We start from the raw sequence: 18,611 nt of genomic DNA, 5'->3' as shown, positions 1-18,611 counted from the left end.
CCGGTCCTCACCCCCTACACACAGGAAACCGCCTTTCTTGGGTCTGAGCCTCCCCAGTCCTCACGCGCAGACAGGCAGGACCCGTTCCTCGCCCGGCTCTGTTGCACGACCCAGAACACATTATTCACACTGTTCTCGGCTCGCTTTTTTTTTCCCCCTTTTTACTGGAGCATGTGTCTGGGGACACTCACAGCTGTCTAGTGTCCCTGTCTGGACCTGTCGTTTCCTCGGCCGCCCGCATCGACGACCCCAGGAACAGCTGTGCCCTACACCCCGCTACCCAGAGTCCCCGCAAGACGTGCTCCCCAGAGAGGGGTTTGCAGGGGCGGCTTCCCTCCCCCGGGGCCACACCAGCCTCCCCGGGGGGGTGGCTTCCGCTGCTGACAGCCCTGCTCTCTGCTCCCAGACCCCCTCCACTCCAGCCCCCCTACCCGCAGGGGCCACTGGCATCTGGGGGACCCTCTCAACACCACCCTCAGGCTGGGGCCACACTCCGCAGTCCTGACACCCTGACGTCTGGCGCTGCTCTTGCCTGCAGAAGGGTGCGCGTGCTTGGTGAGCTGTGACCGCTCCCAGGGGCTCAGGGGCGGCCTTTGGCGCTGGGACCCCGGTCCACCTCCGAGAGACACGCACTAACCCCGCCCCATCCTCTCAAGACAGTCATCCACACAGGCCCCAAACTGAATCCACCCCTTCACCCCACCCTCCCCCTGACTCGGTCACTCAGCCAGACACCTGGCTCCCATTCTGTCTCACACACACATCACCACGCTCTCAGCCACTTCATCTTGTTGATTAAACTCTCTACTCCCTGCCAAATCCGTTGGCCTCTCCCATGTCCCACGGCCACCACCCTGTCCAGGTGGACCTGGTCTCTCCTGGGACGACGCAGCACGTACCCCGCCGAGCCACGTCAGCCCTCAGGCGTTTCCTCTGGATGCTAGGGCCTCACACACCGGTCCTCTTCTCTGAAGCACTTCCTTGCCCTCTGCCTGACCAGCTCCCACTCATCCATCAGGCGTCACCGAACCACCTGGGGGAGACGCACCTCCCTTCCACACCCCGTCAGCCTCTTCGTCCCGCCTTTGGAATGACTCTGTCGTCTGTCTTGACCTCTCGACTGTGAGCTGCTCAAGGGTAGGAGCACGCACGTCTCATTCACTCCTGCCTCCACCGCCCAGGTGCTGGCTGCCTGCCGGGACTGGACACACGAGAAAGCAAGTCCCTGCATTCCATCGGAGTTTTCCAGGGTCCAGCAAGGATGTGATGGGTTTCTCAGGTGGTGCTAGCAGTAAAGAATCTGCCTGCAATGTAGGAGAGCTGGGTTCAATCCCTGGGCCAGGAAGATCCCCTGGAGAAGGAAAATGGCAACCCCCTCCAGTATTCTGGCCTGGAGAATCCCATGGACAGAGGGTCCTGGTGGGCTACAGTCCATGGGGTCACAAAGAGTCGGACACGACTGAAGTGACTTGGCATGCACGCAAGCAAGGATGTACAAGAGTGATGTGGGCCAGAGCAAGGCAACAGGTGGGGACCACGGCAACCTGGGAAACACACCATCCAGCTTTCCTCATGGCCTTAGGCTTTGGAGGAGAAAACAAAAATCCAAGAAAGACACCAGAGATCATTTACCACATGGGCAGCTCACAGACACAGCTCAGAGGCGACAGGAAGCAGCGCACGGCTGATCCCCTCCGTGGCCCTCCCTCGGCGCACGGCTGATCCCCTGCGTGGCCCTCCCTCGGCGCACGGCTGATCCCCTCCGTGGCCCTCCCTCGGCTCATGGCTGACCTCTCTGGATCCAATCGTGTTGTTGAATTTTTATGCATCTTTTTCTTTTAATGTAAACTGAAGGCAGAGGTCACTTGTGCTCTCGAGGCTCATGGGGGTCTCTGGGGAGCTGGGCCCCCCAGTGGGCTTCTCCTAAAGGGCCAAGTCCTACCCCGCAGGCTGGGGCGGGGGTGTGGTTGGCCGGCCCAGCAGCTCCCCAGCCTCTTGTTAGCAGAGCTCTGTTGATGGATGAAGTGGCAACGGCAGGGCTGGGAAGCCGCAGCCACGCCGGCCAGCCTGCCTGCACTCACATCAGTTCGCCATCAGCTCCCTTTAGTTATCTGCTCGCGCCCACCTCCAAGCCTGGTGGGGATAGCTGCTTTGGGGGGCCCTAGACCTCCGATCTCAAAAAGACCCTCCAAACTAGCCAGTGAGCGCCTCTCGCGGACCAGCATGCCTACTGTGTACTGGGCACCGTCCCCTACGTCATTTCCAAACCTGGCACCCATCTGTGCCCACAGGAAATATCACCCCGTTTAACAGATGGGGAACCTGAGGCTGGGAAGGGCCTTGCCGCCATCCCCCCAACTCGGGAAGGGGCAGAGCTGAGACTTGAAAGGGAAACCTCAGGACGCCAGTCTCAGCTGCAGGGGGTGGGGGGGGCGGGGGGTGCTTCCAGCTGTGGACTCACCAGGAGCTGACATCAGACTCCAATTTAGGGGCGGGGTCAAGGTCAGAAAAAGTCAGGGAGACTGGAGTGCTCATGGGGGAGCACCGAAGAGGGAAAGGGCTCCCTTCCCCCCTGCACAGGTTACAGGGGTCGCCAAGATGCAGGTGGGCTTACCTCCATCCGTCCTGTCCCCTCACCGGTCACCCACCCATGCTGACCCCACGCCTCTCACCCCCTGCACTGGCCCTGGTGCCAACAAAGCCCCCCGCCCCCAGGAGCGCCCAGGGGCCTGGGTTCCTGGGTCCTGGCCTTGCCCTCCCCGGTCCTGGCTTGCCTGCCGTGCGGGCAGGAAGTCTGGGTCTCTCAGGCATAGGGGGAACCACTGCGGCTGCTGCCCAGGAAGGGGGTGAGCGGGGGGCGGGCAGGAGAAAGACGAGAGGAGGGTTTGGGCTTTCTGGTTTGTTTGGATTCTAAAATTAGCCGCTGGCGAGTGAGGGGGCTGAGGGCTCACACCCGCTCTCAGCCCAGGCTGCTGCGAAACCCCAGGTGCTTGGCTAAAAATTGTATTGAAAGTTTCCGAGCTGGTTGGGGTGACTGGAAATGAATCTGTAATACAGGAATTTCTTTCTTTCCTATCACATGTTGTGCTCAGTTCTGATCTTGTTTTGACCGACGCGGCGTGTCTCCCCCAGCCTTTGTATCTCTGGACGTGAGTGTAGGTGTGAAGCTGCGAAACCGTGTGTGCCTCGGAGTGGTGGTGAGGTGGGGGTGGGGGCCGACGGAGGGGGGAGGTGGGAAGCAGAGAGACAGACGGGCAGAGATACAGAGCCCGAGGCCGAAAGGCCGTCAGCTCCTCCAGAACGAGGGCCCCTCCTCCCCTTGGTGCCCCCAGCTGAGGTCCAGCTCTCGGAGGCAGGCACCAGGCATCTCGGAGGCAGGTGTGCTCGGGTGGGCCTCACAGGAAGGGGTCCTTGTGCACTTGTGGGCTGGACAGGCAGCCTCCCAGGGGCGCCATGGGGACACCTGAGTGCTAAGATAACCTTCTGGGGCGTCCTGGGGGTAGGGTGGATGAGACCGCACCTGCCTACGCAGGAGACACGGGTTCGGTCCCTGGTCCAGGGAGATCCCCCATGCCTCGGAGCGGCTAAGCCGTGTGTACCACAACCCCAAGCCTGCTCTGGAGCAGCCCCTGAAGCCTGCAGCTGGAGCCGGTGCTCCACAGGAAGAGGAGCCTCCCCCCAACCAGCAAATAGAGAGAAGGCCAGCCAGCAACGAGGACCCCGAACAGCCAAAAGTCAACAAGAAACGAGCAAAATCATTTTTTAAAAGATACCTTTCTGTAACCCACCTCCCTGGGAAAGGTCGTCTGTGAAATGAAGCTATAAAGCCTGGGTGGCACGCTCACGGGGTCACCGTGAGGCCCCAGCGAGCACGCACAGGGGCCCCGCCGGACTGGCGACTCCAGCCCAGCTGTGGTTAATCGCAGGTCTAGTGAGACCAGGGCCCCTTGGCTCCTCCAGTGGGATTTGCCCACATTAGATACTCAAACCAAAAATGTGCCATTTCCCCCCAGATCCTCTTCCCTTTCCCCTCTCCATACATGTCATCACCCCCCACCAGTCACTCAAGCCGGGAGCCTAAGCTTCAGCCCCGCTTCATAACTTCCAGTCCTCGGTCTCTCTCCAGCCCAGCCCAGGGCCAGCCCCATCGATCGGATTGTCCCAGGCTGGTCGACCCGACCCGCAGCGACTCATCTGTGTTTGTGCCACGAACCCCCTGGATGCCCAGAAACCCAGAGGCTCGTCCTCAGAGCATCGGCGTCCACGTTGAAGCGGTTGACTTACCGCACTGTGTCAGCCTCATGTGTGCAGCCAAGTGACTCCGCGACATCCCAGATCCTTTCTGTTTCGTACCTTTTATGATATGTTTTGGCGGTTTAGTCGCTCAGTCGTGTCCAACTCTTGGGACCCCGTGGACCGTAGCCCGCCAGGCTCCTCTGTCCATGGGATTCTCCAGGCAAGAATCCTGCAGTGCGTTGCCATTGCCTTCTCCAATGATATGTTTTAAGATACGTTTATGATGTGCTTCCTACCTTTCATGACGTGTCTCAGATATGTTAGTGTGAGATACTGAATATAGTTCCCTGGGCTTACAGCAAATGCTTGTTGTTTCTCTGTTTATACATAGCAGTATCTGTTAAACTCCTAATTTATTCTCCTCCTTTCATCCTTGATAACCATAAGTTTATTTTCTACATCTGTGAGTCTGTGTCTGTTTTGTGAATAATTCCGTTATATTATCTTCCAGATTCTACACATACGCCATGTCATGATATTTGTCTTTGCCTGACCTACTTCCCCTCGTGTGCTCATCTGTAGGTCAGATTATCATGTCGCTGCAAGCGGCGGTGTTTCGTCCTTCTTTACAGCTGACTAGTATCCCGTGGTATGTGTATCACATCTTCTTATCCATTCCTCTGTCGACGGGTATTCGGGTTGTTCCCACGTCTTGGCTATTGTGAACAGTGCTTCTATGAACATAGGACTGCATGAATATTTTTGAATTATAGTTTTGTCTGGATATATGCCCAGGAGTAAGCTGGCTGGGTCACATGGTAACTCTGTTTTTAGTTTTCAAGGAGCCCCAATACTGTTTTCCATATTAGCTTCACCAGCTCACATTCCCGCCAACAGTGTAGGAGCACTCCCTTTTCTCCACACCCTCTCCAACATCAAAATAACATTTTTAGATGCATAAAATAAAACTCATAGGCTTGCAAAGGAAGCTGTCTTTGTTGAAATACAGTTATCAAAATATTTAAAGAGCAAACCCATAATCTGGTAACTTATGTGCTTTGCTGCGAAGGTGTTAAATAATAATATTCAACAAGAAGACCCAGCGATGGGGTGACCACTGTCATTATCCCAGAGTCGGGATGAGCACAGGGGATCTCAAGTCTCCTGCGACAGCCACAGGGAACACGGGGACGCTGGGCTTCTGTCCATCAGCAAGTCCCAGAGGCTGTGCCCCAGCCCTGAGACCGCCATGTCCATTCACAGCGGAAGGAGAGACTCACTTTCAGTCAAGAGTTCAGGAACATGAAGATGTAATTTTTCCAGTCAAAACTCACAGGCCCCACCCGCCCCCCGGATGCTGTGCACGGACCCAAGGGCAGAACCCCTGGCGCAGGGGGGTCTTCCCGGAACACGACTGGGTCACCTCACTCCCCTGCTGCAGACCTTCCACTGGGAGGCGCAGGGGGTAGATGAGAATGACCAACCCTGGCTTAGCAGCCGGCGCCATCTGGCCCCTTCCGGAATCTTCTCCCGCCCGCTCTCCACATCCAGCCAGGCCAGACATGCCCCTCGGAGGCACCTCCTCCAAACTCTTCCCATCTGAGGGCTGCAGGGCTACTGTTCCTCTGCTGGGGGCAGGTCCCCTCAGCCCTCTCTAACCCTCCTCGTCCCGCCCAGAGACAATGAAGACCCAACCCCCATACACACGCAGGCGACCTGATTGGAAACATGGGCCTTGCGGATGTGATCCGGTTAAGACGAGCTACAAAGCTCCAGGTAGGCGAGGCGCAGGAGTTCTGGGAACCGGCAGCGCAGTGAGACCGGCAGCAGCACCGCATCATACGCGCGAGCTCGATGCGAGGATACACCTTAAATAAAGAGCTCTGGGGCTTCCTCGTGCTCCGGCGGTTAGAACGCCACCCTTCCAGTACAGGGGGTGCAGATTCCATCGACCCCTCGTTGGGGTCGCCTAAGTATAAAACAGAAGCAATAACTGTAACAAATTCAGTGCAGACTGTAAAAATGGCCCACATCACAAAAGCCTTTAAAACGAAAAGACTTCTCACCACACGCAGGCTTCCCTGGTGGCTCAGCTGGTACAGAATCCACCTGCAATGCAGGAGACCCGGGTTTGATTCCTGGGTCGGGAAGAGCCACTGGAGAAGGGACAGGCTACCCACTCCAGTATTCTTGGGCTTCCCTGGTGGCTCAGCTGGTAAAGAATCTGCCTGCGATGCGGGAGACCTGGGTTCGACCCCTGGGTTGGGAGGATCCCCTGGAGAAGAGAAAAGCTACTCCCTCCAGTATGCTGGCCTGGAGAATTCCATGGACTGTATAGTCCACGTGGCCGCAAAGAGTCAGACACGACTGAGCCACTTGCACTTTCGCTCACCACACACACGCACACACACACACACTGGCAACCACACAAGGGGATGGGTTAACTTGACGGTGGCAATCTTTTCACTATGAATGCATACATCAAAACACCAAGCGGCACAACTTTGATGTTTACAAATTTTATATGTCAAAGAACTTCTCTGAACACAACAAAGACTCGATGAGGTCATAGTGGACCAAGGGTGTCTCTAATCCAGTGACTGGAGTCCTCAAAGGAGAAGCAAGGAGGAGAGTTGGATACAGAAACTCAGAAAGAGCATGGCCCTGTGAGGACAGGGGTAGGGGATGGGGTGATGTGGCCACAAGCCAAGGAAAACCCGGGGGCCACCAGAGCCGGGAGAGGCGGGAAGGACCCTCCCCCAGAGCCCTGGAGGGAGACCAGCCCTGCGGCCACCTTGATTTCGGACCTCTGATCTCCAGAACCAGGAGAGAGGACGTTTCTGTTGCTTTAAGTCATGTGGTTCAAAGTCACTTGTTACAGAAGCCACAAGAAACAGACCCAGGATGTAAACTCCAGCAGAGCCAGAATGCTTTCTCGGTCACCTGGTCACACGTGGGGCACGCAGTCGGCGCTCAGTGTTCGGAAAGGCTGACTGCGTCCCCAGAGATGTCAGCCTCTGTCCAGGTGGGGGCGGCACTTTTGTCCGTGGCGGCGCAGGCCCCCAGGCCTCACACCTACCGCCACCTGGACTCCGGCTACCTCCCTGCTGGGTCTGCAGTCGGGGCGGTGGGGGGCTCGGACGCTCTCCACACCCCGGGACCCTTTCCTGGGTCTCTGTCATCCTTCTGTCCCCAGACCTGGATCATGCAGCGAGTGCTGGCGAGAGGGACCAGGGAGCCAGCCCTGCCCCCAGGGTGCAGGAGAGAGAGACAGGGCTGGTGTGCTGTGAGGGGCTGAGGACAGAGCAGGGCCCTGCGCCCCGAGCCCCGGCGGGGGTAGGCCAGACTCGCAGCAGAGGCCCCGCAGCCTCCTTACGATGGCCCTGAGGCTGCGTCTGACCTTGAGGGTGTGTCTGACCTTGGGCATAGCTGGGCCCCAAAGCAGGAAGGAAGGCAGACCTTCGGACAGAGGCTGAGCCAGGGAGGCTGGGCCCAGAACGCACCCCAAGGAAGTGCACCTCCCCCCCGCCCCGAGACCCTGACGCTTAAAGCAAACAACTCCCCAGACGCCCCGGTGGCCCCAGGCTCCAGAGGAGAGGGAGAGGGAAAGACAGGCCACCAGCACGGTGAGTAAGAGCAGCTCGAGCTGCCCTTGGTTCTCCCGGAGCGAGGGCGAGGGGCTGGGCCGGGCGAGGGGCTGGGGCGGGCCCACCTCACCGGGACAGGGGCGTCCCACACGGCCACACCTGCAGGAACCACTTGTAGGTCGTAAGCGGGAAGCGAGGTGGCCAGCTCAAACCGGGGGTATTGCCGTCTGAAAGGCGATTTCTGATGCCCACCCCCACACAGCTCTTAGTGGTGCAGAGAGAACCGAGGAGGGTGTGGGAAGGAGGTGCCCAGATGCCCCAAGCCTGGAGCAGCGGCCGAGGAAGCCGGTGTGCATGTCAGGAGACATCTCGGTGCGGTCTACTGACCTGGGTGGTTGTTCTTTAGTCGCTCAGTCGTATCCGATTCTTCTGCGATCCCGTGGAGTGTAGCCCGTCAGGCTCCTGTGTCCACGGGATTCCCAGGCAAGAATACTGGAGTGGGTTGTACTTCTTTCTCCAGGGGATCTTCCCAACCCAGGGATTCAACCCGCACCTCTTGCGTCTCCTGGGGTGGCAGGCGGATTCTTTACTGCTGAGCCCCCAGGGAAGCCACTGACCTGGGAGGAAAGCTTCGGACGTGTCTGCTAATCTGGCCCAGCCCTCGTTCACGCTTTGCTGTTATCAGCCTCAGGATGCACAGCCATCGTCGGCTGGAATTACCATCAACTGCTATATTTTTCCAGACGTTTTCTTTTCCTTTTCTTTCTATCCTTTTTTTTTGACTGTGTGCGTGTGTGTGTGTGTGTGTGTGCGCGCGTGCACACACGCTTACATTCATCAGTTTCAGCAAATGAGTTTCTAGGCTGGGAAGATTTCTAGTACCCTCTAGTGGTGAGAATGTGTGTGCAAGTGTGTCTATATGGTTGTATGTGTGTGGTTGTCTGTGTGGTGTGTGTGATTGTGTGGTATGTGTGTGGTTTATGTGTGGTTGTGTGCGTGTGTGGCTGTGTATGTGGTTGTGTGTGTGTAGCTGTGTGGGTGTGGTCTGGGTGTGGTTTGGATGTTGTGTGTGTGTGGCTGTGTGTGTATGGCTGTGTGTGGTGTGTATGGTTGAGTGTGTGTGGTTGTGTTGTTTGTGGTTGTGTGTAGTTATGTGTGTGTGGTTGTGTGTGTGTGTGTGGGTGTGGGTGTGGTTGTGTGTGTGTGGCTGTGTGGGTGTGGTGTGGGTGTGGTGTGGGTGTGGTTGTGTGTGGTGTGTGTGTGGTTGAGTGTGTGGTTGTCTCATGTGTGTGTGGTTGTGTGTGGGTAGTTGTGTGGTGTGTGTGTGGCTGTGTGTGTGTGTGTGTGGCTGTGTGGGTGTGGTGTGGGTGTGGTTGTGTGGGTGTGGCTATGTGGGTGTGGTGGGTGTGGTTGTGTGTGTGTGGTTGTGTGGTGTGTGTGGCTGTGTGTGTGTGGCTGTGTGTGTGTGGCTGTGTGTGTGGCTGTGTGTGGTGTGTATGGTTGAGTGTGTGTGTGGTTGTGTTGTTTGTGGTTGTATGTGGTTATGTGTGTGTGGTTGTGTGTGTAGTTGTGTGTGTGGGTGTGGGTGTGGGTGTGGTTGTGTGTGGTGTGTGTGTGGTGTGTGTGTGGGTGTGTGTGGTGTGTGTGTGGTTGTGTGTGGCTGTGGCTGTGTGGGTGTGGTGTGGGTGTGGTTTCGGTGTGGTTGTGTGTGTGTGGTTGTGTGTGGTGTGTGTGTGGTTGAGTGTGTGGTTGTCTCATGTGTGTGTGGTGTTGTGTGGTGTGTGTGTGGTTGTGTGTGTGTGGCTACGTAGGTGTGGTGTGTGTGTGGTTTCGATGTGGTTGTGTGTGTGTGGTTGTGTGTAGTGTGTGTGTGTGTGGCTGTGTGTGTGGTTGAGTGTGGGGTGTGTGTGGTTGTATGTGTGTGGTGTGTGTGTGTGTGGCTGTGTGTGTGGTTGAGTGTGGGGTGTGTGTGGTTGTATGTGGTTGTGTGTGTGGTTGAGTGTGGTGTGTGTGTGGTTGAGTGTGGTGTGGGTGTGGTTGTGTGTGTGTGTGTGTGTGTGTGGTTGAGTGTGGTGTGGATGTGGATGTGGTTGTGTGTGTGTGGTTGTGTGTGTGTGGTTGAGTGTGTGTGGTTGAGTGTGTGTGGCTGTGTGTGTGCAACATTTGTGTGCATATGTTGGGGTATACGTGCGTCTGTGTGTCCATGTACACACACACACGTCTGCTCACGCTGGGTGAGGGGTCAGGTCGGTGGTGGCGCACACATGGGTGGAGACCCCGCCCCAGCTTTGCCCTGTCACCCCAGCCCCATCGGTGGCCCAGCTCCCTCCAGGCTGACTGCCACCTGGCCCCCGATGCCCCTCACCCTCTTCAGTTTAGCTCAGTTCAGTTCAGTCGTTCAGTCGTGTCCAACTCTTTGCGACCCCATGAATCAAGCACACCAGGCCTCCCTGTCCATCACCAGAGTCTCCCAAACAGGCAACTGCCTTCTTGGCAAACCCAGCCCTGGGGACCGTCCCCCAGGCATCAACCCAGCTCGCCGTCAGGGCGACACAAATCTCCCTGGATCCGCAGGGAAGGGGCCTCACCTGGGCAGCCCAGGCCGCAGACCTCCCGCGCGGCTCCTGGAGTGGGAACCAGGGGCCTCCCTCCTGGGCAGCAACGTGGAGCAGAAAGGGCGAGCTCATCCCCCTCCAGCCACCTGGGCCCCCTGCCACCTCACCCCACCCGGGAAGTCCCAGACCCTAAAACCCATCCCGGCACATCCCGCAGCCCCATCGCTGGCCCAGGGTGGCCTGTGTGAGAAGGAAGGGCTCTCCGGACGCCCCGGGCTTACTGACACCCCGGGGGCAGGGTGCCCCTCAGGACCACGGAACTTGAGAGCCGTCTCCATGTTCCCAGCCATGCCCTGGGTACGGATCTGTGTGAAACACACCGCATGTCTCATACACGGTCACCAACATACACAGTAACAACGTACATTTGTGCAACAGAGAGGTAAACGGTCAATGGGGAACGTGGCTCTTTCTTGGGAGGGGGACGGGAAAGGATTAGGGCAGGGATCACGGGGCTGGGGGGCCACACCCATCAGGGTCCATCTCTTTCATAAGACCCCAGGGAAGGACCTGAGCAGGAAACGGAGACCTCCACGGAGCTGGGCAGGGTACCCGGCTCATGGGCACCCGGCTTATGTGGCATCTCCCAGTGGCCTTCTGTATGCTGGAATTCTTCGCGAGAAGACAGTACAGTGAAGTGGGGTATTAAAACCCCTCCAAGAGCTGCTGGGGGATGGCTGAAGCCCCCAGCCCAGGGCCGGGGTCTCACTCAATGCCCAGCCAACACCATCCCCACCCCTTACAGTCGACACCTCCCCACTGGCCAGCCCTAACCCAGGCCGGGCTCTCCTCCCCAGCCCCAGCAGAGCCAGCGTGGTCGGCAAATCCTCGTGAATGGCTTTGCTTGCTCTCCAGCTGTGAATGTTTTAGCAACACACACAACGACCGGACCCTCGCCTGAAAACTCAGCCACCCACTCAGACAATGGGGTGTTTTCAACACGCAACATATGTGATCTGAGAGGTATGGGGCTTTTTTTAAATAATACAAAATATACTATAACATCATATATGTGGCATATAGAAATAGCATCTATATACACTTATGCATACATTATATATGTGAGCTACATGATAATACGACAAGATGTGTTGGAGACACTTATTTTCATGTTATTGTCTATTTGAGCAAACAGTGCTGGCTTCCCGTAAGTCAGGACAATGCAAGACTTCCTTTTCTCATCATTTGTGTATATTGGAAAAAAAAGATGATTTAAAGAAAGATGCAAGGACTTCCTTGGTGGTCCAGCAGTTAAGAATCTGCCTTGGAATGCAGGGGACACAGGTTTGATCCCTGGTGGGAGAAGTAAGATCCCACATGCCTTGGGACAAGTAAGCCTGCACAGCACTCCTGAGCCTATATGCTCTGGAGCCCAGCAAAAGATCTCACAAAACAAAAGGAAGATCCCACATGCAGTGACTGAGAGCTGATGCAACCAAATAAGTAAATAAATAAATAATTTTTTTTTAAAGAAAGAAAGGTGCAGCTGGGGTGAGGATGGTGTGTCTCTGCTCATCAAGACCCTTTGCCCCCCGCCAGTCCACGTGGGGCTGACATTCCTGTGCCCACTTACCAGGCCACACTGGCTGGGGTCACCCAGAGGATGGGCATCTTTTCCTGTCTCTGAAGGAACCGTCCAGGCACCAAAAGCTGTGAGGATGGAAGTTGACCTCTGGAAGAGAAAGGGGTGGCGGACACTCAGCCTCCTTTCTGCCTGATGACTCAGGAACCACCCACCTTTTTCCCTCCCCTCCATTCCATGGGGTCCACAGGCCTGGACGCCACACTCAGTCCATGCCCAGGTGGCCCGGGCTGGTGCCAACCCTCCTGCTCCCTTGCTGTGTGCTCTCAAGGACCCCACCCCGGGCGGGGATAAGCCCTGCTCCCAGGATGCCCATGGGCCCTCACTGCTGTGTGAAGCCCTGCTTCTCACTGAGTCCAAAAAAGACCCTCTTATCATCTCAGCCACAGGGGTGGGTGCTGGGGTCACTCACCCTCCAGCCCCAGCCCCCCACCCCAGTGAGACCTGAGCAGCGTCTAAGAAGTCTCCGTGAGGATGCGGCCTCCACGGTGAGCCAGACACTTGGGAACACGACCTGTGGAGCCCTCGAGGCCCCTGAGAGGGGAGGAGCTCTCATCGCTTCTGGCTGAGGACGGGGGCTGGCGGCCGGCCGGCGCTCAACAGGCCGTGATGACCCAGGACGGGGTGTACAGGCAGGCCAGCCTCACTGCACGCCTGTGACCTGTGCACCCCACAAAGAGGCCAACACCCCTCAGAACTCGGGTGTCCACGGGGCGGGCGCCCCACGCTTGGCAGGCCTTCCAAAATACTGCGTCAACGTGGCAACCAGCAGCAGCGGCTGGAAAGTGTCATCTTTGGACATGTGGGACAGGTGAGTTGGAAACCCCTAAAGAGCTCCCTGAATCTTGAACTCTCCTCTCCCCCCAAATCTCACCCCCACCTGGTCTGAGCACCTCATGCGGCTTCTAGCACCCACGAAGGGCAGGAAAGGACCCTCCATCACTGAGCTTGCTGGAGGTGGGCACCTGAGCTGGGCAGGTATGCCCAGATGGGAGGAAGCTCAGGGAGGTCCCACAACTTTCCAAAGCGCCCCAGGTGGCAGGTCAGATGCCACCACAGATGCCCATCATCCCCTCCTGGAGGATTTGGCTGCAGCCCACCACCCCTTGTAAAGGAGCTCCCCCACTCTGGGGCTGAGCCCACTTCGGCCAGGCATGTCCCCCCACCCCCACCGAGGGCTGGGATATAAATTAAAATTCAATTTCATTAAGCCAGTGAGTAATCAATCCCTGGCTCTGGCTAACAATGCCGGGCAGGGGGCCTCGCTTCCTCGGCGGCCGTAATTCACCCAGCCTCCCCCGCTCTTGTTCACAAACTGCTAGAGCTGCACTTTCTGCCCAAATTTATGGCGCTGGCAGCGTCTGGGCCTGAGTTACAGCTGCAGGTTTGACCGGGGACTGCATCGTTCTGCATCTCATCCTCACGCGCTGACAGCCAGGGAGCGGCCTGCTGCGCCCCCAGCACTGGGCATTGTTCTCCGGCCGGCCCAGAGCTGGGGGCGGCCCGGATGCTGGGCCCAGGTCCGAGCCACCCACGCCCAGGTAGAGACCTGAAATCAGAGAGCCCAACCCACGTGGGAGCAAACAGCTGCTGGACACTCACCCGTGGCGTCCTGTGAAGGAGAGCGGGGAATCCCATTTGTCAGATCAGCAAACCGAGGCACAGAGTTACGTCACCTGCCCAGGAGATCTGGGCCTCACTCCTCAGCCACCGAAACACCCGCCGCAGTGCACAGTGTCCATGGGTGCCCACTGCAGCCTTGCTCGTAAATACCCCCCAAAAGAAGAATTCAGCAGGCCACAGAGCGCTAAGAGAACCCACGGAACGCCAGGCTCGTAAAGTGAGCAAGGCAGTCCTGTGTGTCCGAGGTGCACAGGTGGCCAAGATGAAGTGTCACGTGGAAGACGCTGTGTGTGATGCGTGGGCAAAGCACGCAGACGTCCACGTGTGCAGGCTTGCGTGCACACAGCACACCCGGGGCTGGGGATGCCACTCGTCAGCAGGGCTCACCTCTGGGTCTAGGGTCGGAGGGAGCAGGGCGGGGCTCACCTCCTGCCAGGCACAAATCTGAGTGCCGCCGTGAGCACGTAACACTTCTGTAAGGTAAACACCATAAAGCTTTCCTCAAGATCTGCATTCTTGCCCACAGAGCGTCTGGCTGCATCTGGAAGTTTGCACACCCCCCTCTGGGCCTCAGGTGGCCATGCGGATCCACGGGAGGAGGGCTCAGCGATTCACGCCCCCACAACACCCCACTGGGACCGCTGGGCACCTCCCACAAGGACTGGAGCGCCCAGCCGGCTTCCCTGTCCTCTGACCACCCCGGCTGGCTTCGTGAGGGGAGGGGACGCCAATTCGGGGACTGCAGAGTCTCAGGGGGACGTGGGGATCGTCCAGAGGGGGAAGCCCCATGCAGGGAGGAGGCAAGCGCAGCCCTGAGGGAGCCTCTCCCAACCTCTTTCAGAGATGCTGGGAGCCCTTCGTCACCATTTCCGCTCCGGCTGCCCCGCCAGGCCTCCGCTTCCACCTACAGCCTCTGAAAAGTGGGCTGATGGCTCCCACCACATCAGGGAGTTCTCAGAGCATTGCATGCCCAGCTTTGGGGGTCCATAGCAGGTGGTTCCTTTCCCATTTCCCGTTTTTCTGTTTGGAGAACCTGTATTTAACAAAAGCCTCTTGTGCATCCCTGAGCGCCACAATTTCCAGACAGGATCCCTGCCTCTGGGGACTCAGGGCTCAGAAGAGAAGCAGAACCAAGCAGGTGGAAGGTCATGCCAGGGCGAGCCCATGCCAGCCTGGGCAGAGGCCCAGTCATCAGTGTCTCGGGGCAGGAGTGCTCCGAGGAGGGTCTTGCGATGGGGGTGCCACGAACCGTCCCTCTCTCTCCATCGTGGCCTCCACCTGCCTGAGTCCAGGCCACCATCACTTCCAGCTGGACACAAGCAGGGGTCTCCTGCCCACACCAGCTCCCTCCACCCCGCACTCCTCTCTGACATCTCCAGGGTCCTATGTGTCCTTCAGAAGGAGGGGCGAACCTCGTCCTCTCCCCGAGAGCGAAACCCCTGGTAGAGGTCTGGAATGCTCCTCGCTTGCTCACAGGGCTTCTTTGTGAGTTGAAATGTATTTTTCTCATTCCTAATTAACTCCCTGCCACCCCGCTTGCAGGAAAGCCTGATTTATTCCAGCCTTTCTGTATGCAGGGGACGGGTCATTTAATCTCAGCCAGCACGGACTCCGACACACCGTCTCCATGAAATGCAGATCCCTCATCCCGTTAGCATCCTGCCAGCTCGCTTCCACCTTCCCACTGTCCACAAGCCCGGCTGTCCCAGGCCACCGCTGGTGTAAATCACAGTCTCTCTTTTCTAATAGCACTCTCTGCCCTTCGGCACACCTGTCAGCAGGACTCTGAAAGCAACAGCTGGGTCCTCGCGCCCGTGGGGAGGCCCTGGCGGCTAATCCCCTGGGAAGCCAGGTGTTCTCCCCAGTCTGGCCCCCACAGCCATGCCCAGATCACCAGAAGGCACATACCTTCCAGAGCCCTCTGCCTGGGAGCACCAGCCGCCCAACTCCAGGGCTGGCCAGAGGCCAGAGGTGGCTTGGACCCTCAAACAAGGAGCAGCGTGAGCAGTGTGGTGAGTTGGGAAGAGAAGGGAAAAAAAATAAGAATCCTGATTTGAAAGGTTCCCCAATTTCCGTAAGGTCAATACTCCTCTCCAAGCTTGGCCAAGCTTGCACCATGCTGCTGGTGAGTGCAGCGTTGAGAAGAGACACCCACTGAGTCTCAGAGACTGGTCCAAGCTAGCTCCGCTGGGTGGGAGGGGGGTGGGGGTACAATTCTGAGGAATGTTCCAAAAGGCTCATGAAGGTCCACCAACATGACTGAACCCCCAGAGCCCACAGCTGTGAGCCGCTCGGCTGTGAGTTGAATCGTGTCCCCCCCAAAAGATAGGCTGACATCCTAATATTTGGAGCCTATGTTTGTGACCTTATTTGGAAATAAGGTGTTTGCAGATGGTAATTAGTTAAGATGAGGTCACTCGGGCATAGGGAGGGCTTGAATCCAATGACCAGCATCTTCATAGGAGGGAAACGGGGCACACAGAGAGGACAACACCACGTAAAGACACATTCACAGGCTCATCCAATCCCATGAGTGGCATCTTTATAAGAGAGAAACCGGGGCACACAGAGACGGGCAAGCCATGGAAAGACACGGTCATTGGCTCAAGTGGGAAGAAGGGGACATTTGGGCTGGGTATGAAAGGGTAAATAGGATCCTGACGGACAGAAGATGGGGGATGGCAGGGTACGTTTCCAGGAGAGCAGGGACAAGCCCGGGAGTGCCAGTAAGTTCCACAGCAAGTGTTCAGCTTGTTTCAGAAATTGTACGCGGGGCAGGACGGTCTTGACCAACGCGTGCTGTTACCATAGCACCCAGAGCAGCATCTGGTGCTGCCTGAACACCCTCGCCTGACTGCAAACAGATGGATGGGCTTCTTTTCCGGAACAGTGAGCCTCTGAGCTCTATTTCGTGATGACAGCCACCCAGGTGGGTTTTGACAAGTCGTAAGTTGGGTCCCCCAGACAAATTGTTTCTCCCTAGAGGTGCTGAACCACACTCTCCACAGCCCAAAGGCCCGATATGCTTTCTGGTGCCACTCAGCCACCCTCCAGAAGGTGAACCCAGACCAAGCCTGTGGTCATGAGTCCCCACACCTGTAAGATGCAGACGCCCTGGGTCAGGGATGTTTCTTGGACTTGACTGGGCATAAGAATCACCAGGAAAGCCCGACAATGTCAATCCCCGGACTCTGTCTCCAGGATTCTGATTCCACCATGGGACCCAAGATTATGCATTTCTCCCAAGTGCCCAGGTGATGCTGGTTCTGTTACACCACAGATGGCGTTTTGAGTAGCTTAGGACTCCAATGCTATCCCCCGTTCCTGCCTGGATGCTCTCCAAACCCCACCCTGCAAGAGAAGGTTCTTAGACGTCATCAGCGGCTGTGCCGCCATGCACCCCTGCCAACAGTAGGGGAGCCCCGTAGCTCTGCCTCCTGGCATCATTCACACTGTTTCGCAGTGACCATCCTAACAGGAATGTCTCTCCTGGCGTCTCCATCTGCCTTTCACTAATAACGATGAATGCCTTTTCATGTCCTGACAGGACTTCCAAGTGTCATTTTTAGGAAAGTGTCTGTTCACATCTTCTGCCCACTTTTTATGAGGTTGTTTGTGTTCTTGTTCATGAGTGTTGAGAGCTTCTTGTATATTCTGGATACAAGTTCTTTGTCAGTTACATGTTTGGCTGCAACCTTGTTTCCAGAGGATGGTTTTTCTAGTAGTCATGTATGGATGTGAGTTGGACCATAAAGAAGGCTGAATGCCAAAAAATTGATGCTTTTGAATTGTGGTGCTAGAGAAGACTCCTGAGAGTCCACTGGACTGCAAAAAGATCAAACCAGGTGGGAGGGGGGTTCATGTTTGGGAACACATGTAAGAATTAAAGATTTTAAAATTAAAAAAAAAAAAAAAAAAGACCATTAAAAAAAAAAAAAAAAAAAAAAATCAAACCAGTCAATCCTAAAGGAGATCAATCCTGAATACTCATTGAAAGGACTGATGCTAAAGCTGAAGCTCCAATACTTTGGCCAACTGATGCAAAGAGCCGACTCACTGGAAAAGACCCTGATGCTGGGAAAGAGTGAGGGAAAAAGAAGAGGGTGACAGAGGATGAGATGGTTGGATGGCATCACCGACTCAATGGACATGAGTTTGAGCAAACTCCGAGAGATGGTGAAGGACAGGGAAGCCTGGCATGCTGCAATCCACGGGGTCGCAAAGAGTCAGACACAACTTAGTGACTGAGCAACATTTTCAGACGAAGGCCCAGGACCCAAGGGTTTGTCTCTGGGTACCTCAAAGTCACAGCCATTTATTTTAAAACAAATCTGCACTGGCGACCACTCAGTGGTGTGGTCAGAGCACTGAGGCCAGGTCTGGGGAAACTGGAAGAGTCAGTAGGGTGGAATCTTGGGCATCTGAGAGGCGCCAATGAGTCCAGTTTAAGAAGAAAAAGAAATGAAAGTGCCGGGAGGAGAGGCCACTGCGGGCCCACTCTGTCCAGGGCGGCAGTCGCCGGCCCCAGGCGGCCAGTGAGCATGCGGCCTGTGGCGTGTGAGGCAGGAGAACCATGCTCTTTATTTCATTCCATTTTAATTTCAACACTGATACAGGATTCAATTACTGGGCACCTTTTAAGTGTATTTAGTCAACTTTTGCATGCGAACCTACTTTTCAAACTGTTTTGTGAAGTCCAAACACAAGTCAGATATTGCTGGTTAAAGGGTAATGTTCAGGCTGAGATGTGCTGCAGTTGAAAAACACATGCCATATTTCAGAGACTTCACAGGAAGAACTTAAGCTATGTCACCCATGACTTTTAGACGGATTCCATGTTGAAATGATGATATTTTGCACCTATCGGGTTAAAAGAAATGCATTTTTCAAATTCCTTCCCCCGTTTTTTAATGAGGCAAGGAGACAGTTTTGGGTTAGCTACGTGGTTCACAGGCTTCCCTGGTGGCT

Source organism: Budorcas taxicolor, chromosome 2, assembly GCF_023091745.1.
Source record: "Budorcas taxicolor isolate Tak-1 chromosome 2, Takin1.1, whole genome shotgun sequence".
Lineage (NCBI taxonomy): Eukaryota > Metazoa > Chordata > Mammalia > Artiodactyla > Bovidae > Budorcas > Budorcas taxicolor.
This window is presented reverse-complemented; position numbering follows the sequence as displayed.